Source organism: Cupressus sempervirens, chromosome 11, assembly GCF_028749045.1.
Source record: "Cupressus sempervirens isolate cs-2001-9-10 chromosome 11, ASM2874904v1, whole genome shotgun sequence".
NCBI classification, from domain to species: Eukaryota; Viridiplantae; Streptophyta; class Pinopsida; order Cupressales; family Cupressaceae; genus Cupressus; species Cupressus sempervirens.
In genome coordinates this window covers 767,116,759-767,129,257 of record NC_143128.1, presented here as the reverse complement: position 1 = coordinate 767,129,257, position 12,499 = coordinate 767,116,759, and the positions used below count along the sequence as shown (strand labels likewise).

Genomic DNA, 12,499 nt, shown 5'->3' with positions numbered 1-12,499 from the left:
CATTGTTTTCATGCATTTGCAAAATGTTCATAATTCCAATTGACCAAAATGAGAAAATTCCTTTTGTATTGCATTTTTGAGGTCAGATATTTGCTATGTTTCAAATTTGAGCTTATGACAAATCTATTTGATCAATTTTCAAACAAGATTATGTTTTCAATTTATAAAGTTTTGCTGGTGTCAAAAGATGCACATTTGTTGGAACCCCTGTTCATGATGTCATATCTCCAAATCCATGATTGGTGAGATTGAATGGATTGTACCACTATTTTTTACTCCAAAAATACTCCAAGTGTGCTAGTTTGAATTTTTTGACAAATCCATCTACACACTTTTCTAGGTGCATTTCGTTTCCAAAAAATGTTTTATGTTAGTGTTTCTAGTCTGCAAATTTTGAGTAGCCCACTTTGACTGCTCGCCATTTGCACCCAATTATTCATCATGAGCCCTAATCATAGATTTATGTTTTCCTCATGATAGTAAAACAATGCCCCAAGTTTCATTTTCCCAAGTGTCAATTTAAACAGTTTTCAAAGCCAAATCTGAATGAAATTTATTATTTTCTAACATGTTTTCATGTAGGCAATTCGAAGAGGTTAACTTTGATGGTCAATATATTTTGACTTAGAATTCATCATGAGAAAAGATTCAAAAGGGTAAAAGTATGTGGAAAAAAGAATCAGTGTGCTATTTTTAATAGCTTGGTTAGATGTTTGTGTCAGTTTTTAAGGCCAGTCAAAGGACCTCCTAACTCAAAATTGATAGTTTGTAAAAGAGTGATAAAATGACTCGTAAATGATTGTTCAGTGGTCACATTTGATTTTAATCAGTTCAAGATGTTTTGAAGATTAATTTTATGATTCAGTTGTTTGAAAATGATTTTTTTTTAGCCAGACCCACTTTGGGGCACGACTAATCTTATCAGAGTGATAGGGTGTTGTTGGATTTTCAAGATAATTTAAAAAGGAATTAGAATGGATTTTTTTTGTTAGAATGTCTTGATCTAACAATGTTTTAAGTTAGCATTGGTGATGGGGAGAGAGATGAACATGCCAATTTTTGTTTAGAGATCAAATTATAGGAAAGAATAATTAGAATGTGTACATTTGTCCAAGAAATGAATATCAAACTAAAGGTTTGACTTGTCAAGAGAGGGTACAAGCATCAAGGGTTGAGGACCTTCATCAAAATCTATTGTTTGGGTTACAACTACATGGTTTTTAGGAAAGCAATGATCTCATGGATTGTATACAAGGCAGATCACCCTATCTTTGATGAGGATGTTAAAAAGATGATGTCAGTCATAGGAATGGGAGCATTGAAAATGGACTTTTTGACTAGAATGATGGGTTAAATTTAATCTCTGATAGAGAACATAATAATATAAGTTAGAGCTAGAATTCACGGCTTCTTTCCAGTTGGCAGTACCTTGGAGGCAAGCTACTAAATTCAAAAAAATGGCCTAAAAAATTATTAAAATGGAGAATCTAGGGCAAAGTAGAGGAGAACATTCCCAATTTTTCGCAAAGATTTGGTGCTTCTCTTTTGGTCATGGATTTCTCATCTTTACCTATAGGTCAAGTATGGAGGGAAACCATTTTCAAAAGAATACCTGAGGGTATTACTATTCATGAGGTAGATGCCCACAATGTTGTGCCAATATGAAAAGCATCTGACAAACTAGAGTATGGTGCATGTACCATAAGAGAAAAGATCCAAAAGTAGCTTCTAGAGTTCCTTGTACAATTTCTTGATGTCAAAGGACCCAATAAGAAATGGTGCTCTAAGCCACTTGTGGACATAGATTGGGATACTCTACTTAATAATGTTCTCAAGAAGGGAGCAAAAGTTCCTAAATTTTATTGGTGTGAACTTGGAGAAGATGCAGCTAAGGAGGTTTTACTTGAGAAAAAGAATGGACTTTTGAAAACCAAGTAAAAAACTATTTTGATGATCAGAATGATCCTTCAAAGCCAACTGGTTTATTTGGACTATCTCCTTATTTGCATTATGGCCATATTTCTTCACAAAGATGTGCTTTAGAGGCTTATGCATTTAGGAAAGCTTATCCCAAATTTTCAAATGCTTTCCTTGAAGAATTGGTCATAAGGAGGGAACTTGTAGATAATTTTTGCTTCTACTAGCCTAATTATGATAATCTACAAGGTGCCTAGGAATGGGCTCGTGAGACTCTGATGGATCATGCATCTGATAAGCGAGAACATATCTACATGAAGGAACAACTTGAAAAAAGAAAAAATAGCTGATCTTATGTAGAAAGCTTCTCAATTATATATGGTTTACCATGGAAAATGTATGGTTTCATGCAAGTGTACTAGGCCAAAGAAATTCTTGAGTGAACTAAAGGACTAGAAGAAGCTCTTGCAATAGCTATATATTTGAATGGCAAGATCCACATTTTTAAAGTAGCATTAGATAGAAGGAACCCATGCATTAAAAGGAATTCACCAACATTCAAATTCATAGGTTAAAAATGAACACCATGTAGTTCAAAGGTAGAGGGAGTGGTCAAAGACCTACAGTAGCCAAATTGATTGATCAAGAAGTTGCCAAGAAGGAGAACAAGGGAGGTGTCATAGAAAAGGATAAATCTACATCGCATATAAAAGAGGAAAGCCCATGCAAAGGGTAGAGTATTAATGAAATGAGCCATAGTCATTCTCTATAGCGTTGGTCAAAGGAGAAGCCACTGGTTGAAGAAGCAGTGTGTGAAAATATTTTAAAAAGAGCAACCCATAGAAAAAGAGAACTTGTGTGAACAAAAAGAAGATGCCTAAGGCACCACGAGCATAAAAAAGAACATAGATAAGTAGGAAAGGCATTTGGAACACACTAAAAAGAGTACCACATAGCAAGAAAAGCTAGAAACCATAGCAACCAAAGAGAAGAAGTTGATGTATGTTGAAATGGATCATTTTTAGTAATAAGGGGAAGTACATGGGCATATTTTAAATAAAAGTGAACTTCCCACATTGAGCAAGGAAGGAATTTGTAGACCATGCAAAGGAGAAGCCATTGACAATGTAGAGGGCATGCTTGGAAAGTTTGGAGGTGAATGCAAGAAGAGGCATCCACATCTACAGTCAAAAGGAAAGCTGACAACCTTGGAAAAGAAAATGCCATCCATAGTTCAACTAAACATTTATCCCACATTGGGAATATGATAGGTTTTGTAGTGTCTAAATAGTATTGTACACAATGAATAAGTAACTCAAAGACACACACCTTTCACAAGCCATCAGTTGTATGGTGGGTCTGACCCGGATAGCTAGTAGTGACCAAGAGGTAAGGTTTTGACCATACTCCACAGGAGGAAAGTGCCATGTGGCATCTTAACATAAGAGTGAAAGGTGAGAATTGGTAGTCCTTTGGTGTTACAAAAATATCTCATACTATGTGGGCATAGAAATTTTTTTGAAGATCCCTGATATTACGCATGGCTTGTAAGAGTGTAAGGATAGAATAAAGTTTTCCCGATGCTACACTAGGGTCATAAAGGCATAAAGAAAACTTCAAACGTATGAGTGTAAAGGAAGTTTCAAATGCTCATGATGCTATGGGGATATTGGAAATATTAATAAATTATTAATATAAGTCCCAATGTGAGAATATAAAGGAAAGCCTAGAAGCCCTTTGGTGCTACGGGAAAAGGGGTTAATTAATTAATTAATTAATTAAAAATGTTGCAAGTGGTGATGGTCAATAGAAGATTAACAAGTGGTGTGATAGGATTAGAGAGATAAGGAGAAATAGAAATAAATTTCTAGAGTTAAAATGAAAATCAAACAATTCAAAGGCATTTGGAAAAATTTAAATGATTTTAAGGTTTTTATATAGTTTTTAATATATAAAATTTTAAATTTTTCATTTTTCTCTTATTCAGTCTAAGAGGCTGAATTTCAAATGGCCATAATAGAGACATTTTTAGTCCAAAATAGGCAGTGTAGTATACTGTTGGAACTAGGAGGAAACAAATTTTCCATTTTTGAGGTTAGTTTTTGAGTAGAACTTCACTAGTTCAAGTTATAAGCAATTTTGTGTTTTTTGGAGCATTCTTAATGGAATGGGTAGAATTCATTATGGATCATCAAAATTGGTTGGGGAACATATATTGGAGTCTCTTGATGCCAAAATGAATTCTAGAAAAGTTTTCATCCCTTTAGAGTTCAATTTTATCTAATTTTTTGCTGTTGTTTTGAGTTCAAATTAGGAATCAAAATCCGTTATTCTTTCTATCAAATATCTTAGATATTTTGTACATGTAGAGGCCAAATGATGAAGATTTTATTTTTCACTTGAGGGGAGAGATTAGAGAGATATTTTCAGCTTCTTGGGAAAGAATTCTGAGGGGGCACTTGTCATTGTTTGATCAAATCTAGGAATTCTTTTCTCCTATATCATTCTCTTTCTCTTTCTTTGTTGGGGTTGGCAGTTTTCTCTGTGATACCAGCAAGGTTTCAGTGTTTTACTATGAAACCATGGTTGTTGATGGTTTTACTTCCTATCTATTGAGTTGAGCTCTAGCAGTGAAGGCCATACACCCACACCTATGTAGATTTCTTTTTATTTTCATATCTTGTTATTCTAAGATAAATGGAATTTGATGCTAGATCATGTGAATTATTTAGAGTTTCATTTAGTGTTACCAGTTTGTATATTTGATCTTTGCAAGGAAGAATACAAAGGAGATTTACAATTAATTATCTACATTATTTTATTCTATCTCCTGATTCTTCATATGTTATTGGCTTTGTGATTGAGTGAACAAAGTTTAGTTGATATAAGACATCTTGGATGAGGTGTGTATCAAATCTGATGTTGCTGTTGACTCAAGGAGTTAAGTAAATGCTTTAATGTTCTAATAGGCTTTCTAGGTGTATGGAGGGTGTTGGTGTTTGAAAATGTTACCAGTTTTCAATTATCCCCATGAGAATATGACACATCTAGGGGCAGCTAACTCCCATTATATATATATATCATTTCAGACACAGGACCAACTATAAGGCATAACCCTTCTTCTACTTCAGGCTCTGCAAAACCTAGGTGGGTGAACCTCTTTAGATATGACATATGGAACTAGTGTAATAAACATAATCAAGATCTATGATAGTAGATGAAACCCCTAATATCTCCTTATGGCTTATGAAACAACACAGATTCTACAATAGCTAGGTGCAAACCGATATTATTCATAAACTGAGTGAGGGTTTAAACTTTATGTCCACTTCAACATGAAGGGAAAATGATTCATTCATATTGAGAAAAGATAGCATGTACAATAACCAACAAAAACTTAATGATCCTACAAATGACGAGTGCCTTATCCATTAGGGAAATCCTATACTCCAAAATTACACATCCTTGAGCATCAATCAACATATGGCATATGTTGACACATACATGTTTGGTCTATTCACCTTATGAATTAGACAACAATATCTAATATAACCCCATATTTTCACACATCCTTCTTAATGAATCTGCAACCTTGTCTGAAACCACAAGAAATTATATGACTCCTTGAGTCAAAGCCAAGAAAACCTCAAACATACAACCATGCAATTGCAAATAGATTCAAGCTCTTTGTTCTTGAACATATAAAATTACAAATTCAACAAGAAAGGAGATAGAATTATATTGAAATTAAAAACCTTCTACACATTGTATTTATCTCCTTGAAATAAGTACATTAGGAATGCATAAAACAAGATACAAGATCACACTACTCTATCAGAACTATATATGAAATCCATATGTTGTTCATGCAAGATATGATGGGTGTGTGGCTTTCACAGCTTGAGCAGAGCTCCAAGAACTAGAAAATAGAAGACCAACCAACCTACCACACTCTCTCTAGCCCTGGGATCTCACTTAAATACTGTGAGATGCAACAAGCTTCATGCATAGAGAACTAACAAGTTTCCCTTTCAAAAGATATCACAAGTTTATAACAAAAAAAGAAGAAGAATGATTAACATAACATCACGTACATCAAATATTCTCTTGTAGGCTCCTTTTTGTTACAAATTTTTGCTGACTTGGCTCTACCACTAATTTTTTGTGTGCTCAATTTCTAAGACCGCCCCATCAATGACAAAATCAACTCTGAAAAATATGCACCAACCTAGGCTCATGGATTTTGTCAACATGACTATTGAATGAGAATCATCTTTACTTCCCACTCTTTCCTGATCATGCAAGGCTTCAAAAATAATAGAATCATTACTTAACATGTACTACAAAAGCCAAAAAACAATGTGGCTATTAAAAATAACATAATAGGGATCCTCTGATCCCCAGCCACATCTGCTTCCTTAACCAACTTCCTGCCAAAATTTGCCATCCACTGACACAAAAAGGGGGTACATGCACTAAAAATGAAAAAGACTATACCCAAGGGTATAAAATCTTCTTCACCCTCTTCCAAAACTATGCATAGGGTCTCAAATATTTATGCTACCTTGGCATCAAACTAAGATGTTTTGAAAATTTGTTTAAAAGATGATGTTACTGCTAAAAATGGTTGTTAGCTTACCAAGTCTATTGCTTGTTCTTCTTACCACCTTGGTGACTTGACTATGACACTTGATTACTAGCTTTCCTCTATCAAAAAACCATATAGGCATATGAAGCTAACCATTTTCCTTTTTTGAACCATCCTTTGAAAATAAATAAATCATTTTTCAAACTATCAGTGCCCCAGAACCAATTACTCTTAACAAACAATCCTTCTGCTATCCACACCCTCAAACTTAGTGAAATCTTTAGAATCATCTTTTGAATTAATCACCAAGACTAAAAAATTTAGAGACTATGGTATACAAACTTACCTGAAGCCTTTTCTTTTTATCTCTATAACTCTGCACTTTATCCTTGAGCCAACTACTTGACACTCGTGCCAAATTTATCTCAATCCTAGCAATAATTGTTTCTGTTTAGAGGTGACTCATGAATTTCTACTCGTACAAGTTGAAATTGGGAAAATCTTACTTGTTACACTTTGTTCTTCACTTTCACATGTGAAGGTTTTCAAATCTCATTAATATGCAAAATGACACCACCTTCAATAGTAAAATATGCACTGTCAATCTTGAAGATCTTACAAGCCAAAGCTGTGAACATGATAACTTCGAAATCCACTAGACAAGCTAGTCTAAAATAACCCAATCATAATTAGCCATGTGTGCAATCCCTCTTTTAGTTGGCACTTCTTGCTTCTAAGAAATGAAAAAGTGCAAGAGCCATAGATCTAAATTGAATCAATGACCTGAGTCTGCCCCATGTGTCAGGCTTGCACATTCCCGCATTTTGTATCTTGCGAGCATCTTCATAAAGCAAAAATGCATCGACTGTTAATTTGACTAAGATCAATAGTCAAGAAAGATCTATGTAAGCTCATAAGGTAGGACTTGATATCATGGGGGACACATGTCTTTATGATGCATTCCCACTTTCCTTAATCTCCTTGCATGTTGATAAAGAGGGCCAGCACCCTTCGTCAATCTAAAGAAGATCAACGGTTGATGGAAAACTCTTCAATAACCATTGCACTATTCCTTTATCACAAAACACGTGGCATTTCAAAATGGTGTGACTTGGTCAATTATGATACGTTTCCACAACCTATTTACCTACATTATTAAAAACATATTGAGATTAAACAATGCGTGCAAATGCTAGCCCTTGATGCTAGCTTAAATCAATGGTGATTCAAGATTTCAATATTTGTCAGCCCACTAAAATGATCCTGACCAATGAGAAATCACCTTTTAATGCACGAGCTTTGAAAAACCTAACTGCAGCATTCAAAACTTTCGTGCCCATGACATTGTTACTTCCATGTTTGGTCCCACTGTGCCACACATCGCAAAGTGGCATTCTTGCAATGTTTATCTGTTGTGCATCTTGAAAATGTGGGTATGCTTCATCTGTCAATCTCTTACATATCGATGATGTTCATAACTTGTCCTATTCATTTGTACAAATACCCCTTGTGTCTTCACAAGGAACAAATGTCACTTATGTGCTTGCCCGCTTTGTTTAAACCATGCTCATCTTCATCTTGCAGGCAAGCGACATCCGTTGATCTGCACAAGATCAACAGTGAGTCAAGCTTTGAATTATTTCAGACCCATGTAATCAAACTGTGCTACATGCCCTCTTCATGCTTCCCTACATTTTTTAATGGCTTCTCATCTTGAAAATGTGGGAATGCAGGGTTCATCGATCTGAACAAGATCAATGATCACCGAGACTTGCATGGTAAGTTTGAAATGAAACTCTTTTAGATTTAAAACCACATAAACCATGATTACCTTAAACTTAAAATAGATTTAACAAAACATTATTTCATACTTGCCTAAGGTTTAAAAGGCTTGTCCTAAGCAAGAAATTGAGAAGGGGCTAAAGGATTTCAAAAGATGTGCTAAATTTGCATAAAGTAATAGGTTCTTGACTAGATTCTGCATATTAATTGGGGTAGAGAGTAGATTTAGGATTGGTTCAAAATAAGACTTTGTCAGATAACTCAAAATGACAATTTATCATCATGGAACATTTAAGCAAACTGAATGAAAGGTGTCAAAAACATTGAACACCTTAAGGGCTTTAAAGGTACAACTGATTACACAAGCATTTATGGAGCTTGATTTATCAAATTTTGAAATGGGACTAAAAATGAAGCGTGTAATTTTTCCTCCCAACAGTGGCTCTGTCTAGGGATGCATGCCCCTTGCAGGCATGGCAAGATTTCAAATCTCTAGGAGAAGTAGACCACTCCAAAAATTCAGAACTTCTCTCGAATAGCTTATTGAAAGCAAGGGAATAACTACTACTACCGAGATTATGTACACACGATGGCCCCGAGCCACCACACTTCAGTAAAATTATTTACCTTTGTCATAAACATGATTCTCATCTAAACTTTCATGAGGTAAACTAAATTTTCTTCTCCTATTAGTTTCACGAATCATATTATCATCATATAACAAATCACTTGGCAAAACAAAATCATCACTCTTACTTTCATAATGCATATAAAAACTTACTTCATCTTCAACCATTAGCTCATATGAAAATAATGATCAGCATGCTTAAACATATTAGACTGAAACTGAAAACTCTCTTCATTTAATGGCTCATGCATGTTATCATTCTCGAATATGAAGACTTCATATTCAACTTGGGGAAAAAAACCACTCATACCTTCAAAATGTGTATCCTTTTGTATAACCAGATAGGAATCAAATGAATAATCTAATTTGCACTCACACATGTCATCAATATCAACATCTGAAACTAATTTGGCATCTCCAAATGATTCTCTAAAATCAGCAAGTGGATTAGTCACCACATTAAAATATTCATCATAAAAATCATTGTAAGGTATAGACAGATTTTTTATAACTGTCTCATCAAACACCTTGTTATCATAATCAGATGCAATATCATGATCATATTCACTGTCATATTTGGAAGAAGAATAGTCTGACCTCTTACAACAGTAAGACAAAGTATCATCATTAAACTTATTCCCTTCTAAATCTAAAACTTCCACATGTTCTTCAACAAGAGGCTTGATAACTCCATGCAAAGTTCCTTTGTAGACATTAGGACAAGTGATGTGCTGATCAATGTCAAACTCCTCACCATATAATGGATTAGTAAAAACTTTAAAACCATCTCTAACATCACTTTCATGGACACTTTGAGCATATGAAAAAGAAAAAACAGAATCATCACAAGAGGACACACCATCAACTCCATCAAAGAACCATGCAGAATATAAATCAAAGTTACTTTCATTGTCTTTATGTAGGTGATTCAAATGTCTTGCAAGCAAATCATCATTTATCTGACTAATAGGTGGTGATGCATTAATCTTAGGATCACTCATATACTGATCATCACCATACACATCTTCAAGAGATTTTTCCACACAATTAGGGAATATGTCCTTATAGATAACCTCTTTGTCTTCATATTGTGTAGACACATTTTCTTCATAACTTTCAATCTCAAAGTGATTTACACAATTCTAAAATGGACACTCACTTTTAGATTTAGAAATAGTATTCATACCTTTACTAGAAAAAGAGTACTCACTTCCATCATTACTTTGTTCTTCCCAGTTTGCATCTGATTCACATGAAGATGCATATGTACTATCACAATCCTCTTCTTGACTTGAGCAACAAGTCTCACGATTGTCTTCACATGATGCTTCTTCATGATATGTCGGATCAGCAATTTCATCTTTATCACTTGATGCATCACTTCCAGGTTCTTTATCCTCATACTGAGATAAATACATTTCCTCTTCCTGATTCATTATGTTTTTAACACAATGCAAATCATCAATTGGAAAATGAATGACCGGATTTATATCTTGCATGCATAACTCATCAAGTAAATCAACTCTCTCATTCATTGTTGTAACACCATAGACATGTGCATTTAATTCAACACGAATGGAATCATTTCTTCTTTGCAAAAAAGAGATTTCATGTTCATATGATTTTATTTCTAAATCTTCAAAAAAACTATTTACAATAGCAGGGGTACTTATTTACTGATCTGAAATTAAACATTCTATATGACATTGATTTTTTCTTTGCATTTCATCTTGCCGGAAAATGTTTATAGAGAAGTGACTTCGGGTTAAGCCATATTTTATGTTATTCTCAATCTCTATCGCTGTCATGAATGCCTGATGCAAAGTCTTGGGTTCTTTATCTCTCAACAGATAGTTCATCTTCCTCTCAAATGCATCGAGATAAACCACTAAAAAAATTTGATCATCTGGTTTGTAACTTTTAGGAATTTCATTTAAAACCTTAGAAAATCTGATATTAAATTCAGGAACTAACTCACCATTCCTGACTTGGATATTCAAAAACTTATCAAAATAATCAGAGATGCTTATTCTTTCTTCGAACTGCATCATGAAGGATAACAGTAACTCATCCCAAGATGAAATTGAACATGCTAGTACAAACAAAAACCAATCCCTAGCATCATCTTCTAAAGTTCGAACAAACAACTTCATCTGAACATCTTCATGAGCAATTTCAAAATCACCAACCAAGTCACTAAACAACTGAACATGATGACTGGCTGAAATTTCATGGTTTCCACCAAACTTAGGGAAATACTTTTTGAGGTTACAAGGAATAGTATTCGGGAAACCATGAATACCATTAAAATTTAATGGCATATACCGCTTGGTAGAGATGGATCTAGAATTTTCACTAATCGGCTGCATACTAGATGAGATGAAACTCAACATTCTTCAAACTCAAGACTCACTCACCATTAAACATTTTCAGAATTCATAACTTGTAGCAGATCTTCACAACCCTTTACCAAATGAACACTTCAAACACACTTCACGAAATTTAAATATAACCAATTGAAACTTGATCTAATGAAGTGCATAAAACTTATCAAATCATTCTCCTCTTCTTAGTGCTAAAACTTCACTTGATGGAGAACACATATGTGGAACTCACTTTCATTGAAAAGAAATCATATGAAAGCATAAAATACCTCAAGTGTTGCTGCATGAAACCACTGATTTGCTGATTTGCCTAGTACTAACATGAATTCCTTACACCATTGATCAAACCTTATAGAGTCACCATCTCCTTGAGGAGAGAAATGAAATCACAACAGTGATTCATATTTATCATTTCAAAAAAATTTAACAGCAAATCAGACAACACTTGGAGACTTACTAGTCAGAAACTTATACAGATCTCTCTCCTATTTTAAAAATTTAACACAACTTTCAGATTTGTCTGATTTAACTAAAAACTCTTGAAAACAATTTATACATCACCAATCTTCAATGGTTCAGAGATCCTTTAGATAGAGTCACCACTCACTATTGTGAGAAAGATTTTAAACATGATTCATAACACTACAGATCTAAATTGAATTGTCAACTATGTTAAACTTTGCAAACTTTTAAAAAATGCTTAAAAGAGAGAAAACATCTTTCACCAATTCTGACTCTGAATTACAATAGTATATTGAAAACAACAACTAGTTGACATGACTGAAGATGAACACTCTTAGCAACACAATTTGTATTCAACCTTGCAAAATATTGCTGCAAATGGATAAAAACTTACTAGGGTGCATGATTCAGAGTAAGAAAATTGGAAAGAACATCAAAGAACTTACTGCTGAAACTTTTTAATGCACTTCTCCTGATGTATTGAATCTCTTCTTTTCAAATTCTCAAGGTTTGTCTTAAATGTAATTCAATACATTACCTAGCAGAGTCACCATTTTGTTGGTGTTTGAAAATGTTACCGATTTTCAATTATCCCCATGAGAATATGACACATCTAGGGGCAAATAACTCTCATTATCAATATACCATTTTCGACATAGGGCCAACTATAAGGCATAAACCTTCTTCTACTTTAGGCTCTGCAAAACCTAGGCGGGTGAACCTCTTTAGATCTGACAT

General features: G+C 34.2%; 1 pseudogene; it reads left to right on the top strand.

Moving 5' to 3' along the window:
- The first annotated feature begins 1,231 nt into the window (after positions 1–1,231).
- LOC149531868 (deoxyribodipyrimidine photo-lyase pseudogene) lies at positions 1,232–2,492 on the top strand (annotated as a pseudogene).
- The last annotated feature ends 10,007 nt before the right edge of the window (positions 2,493–12,499 follow it).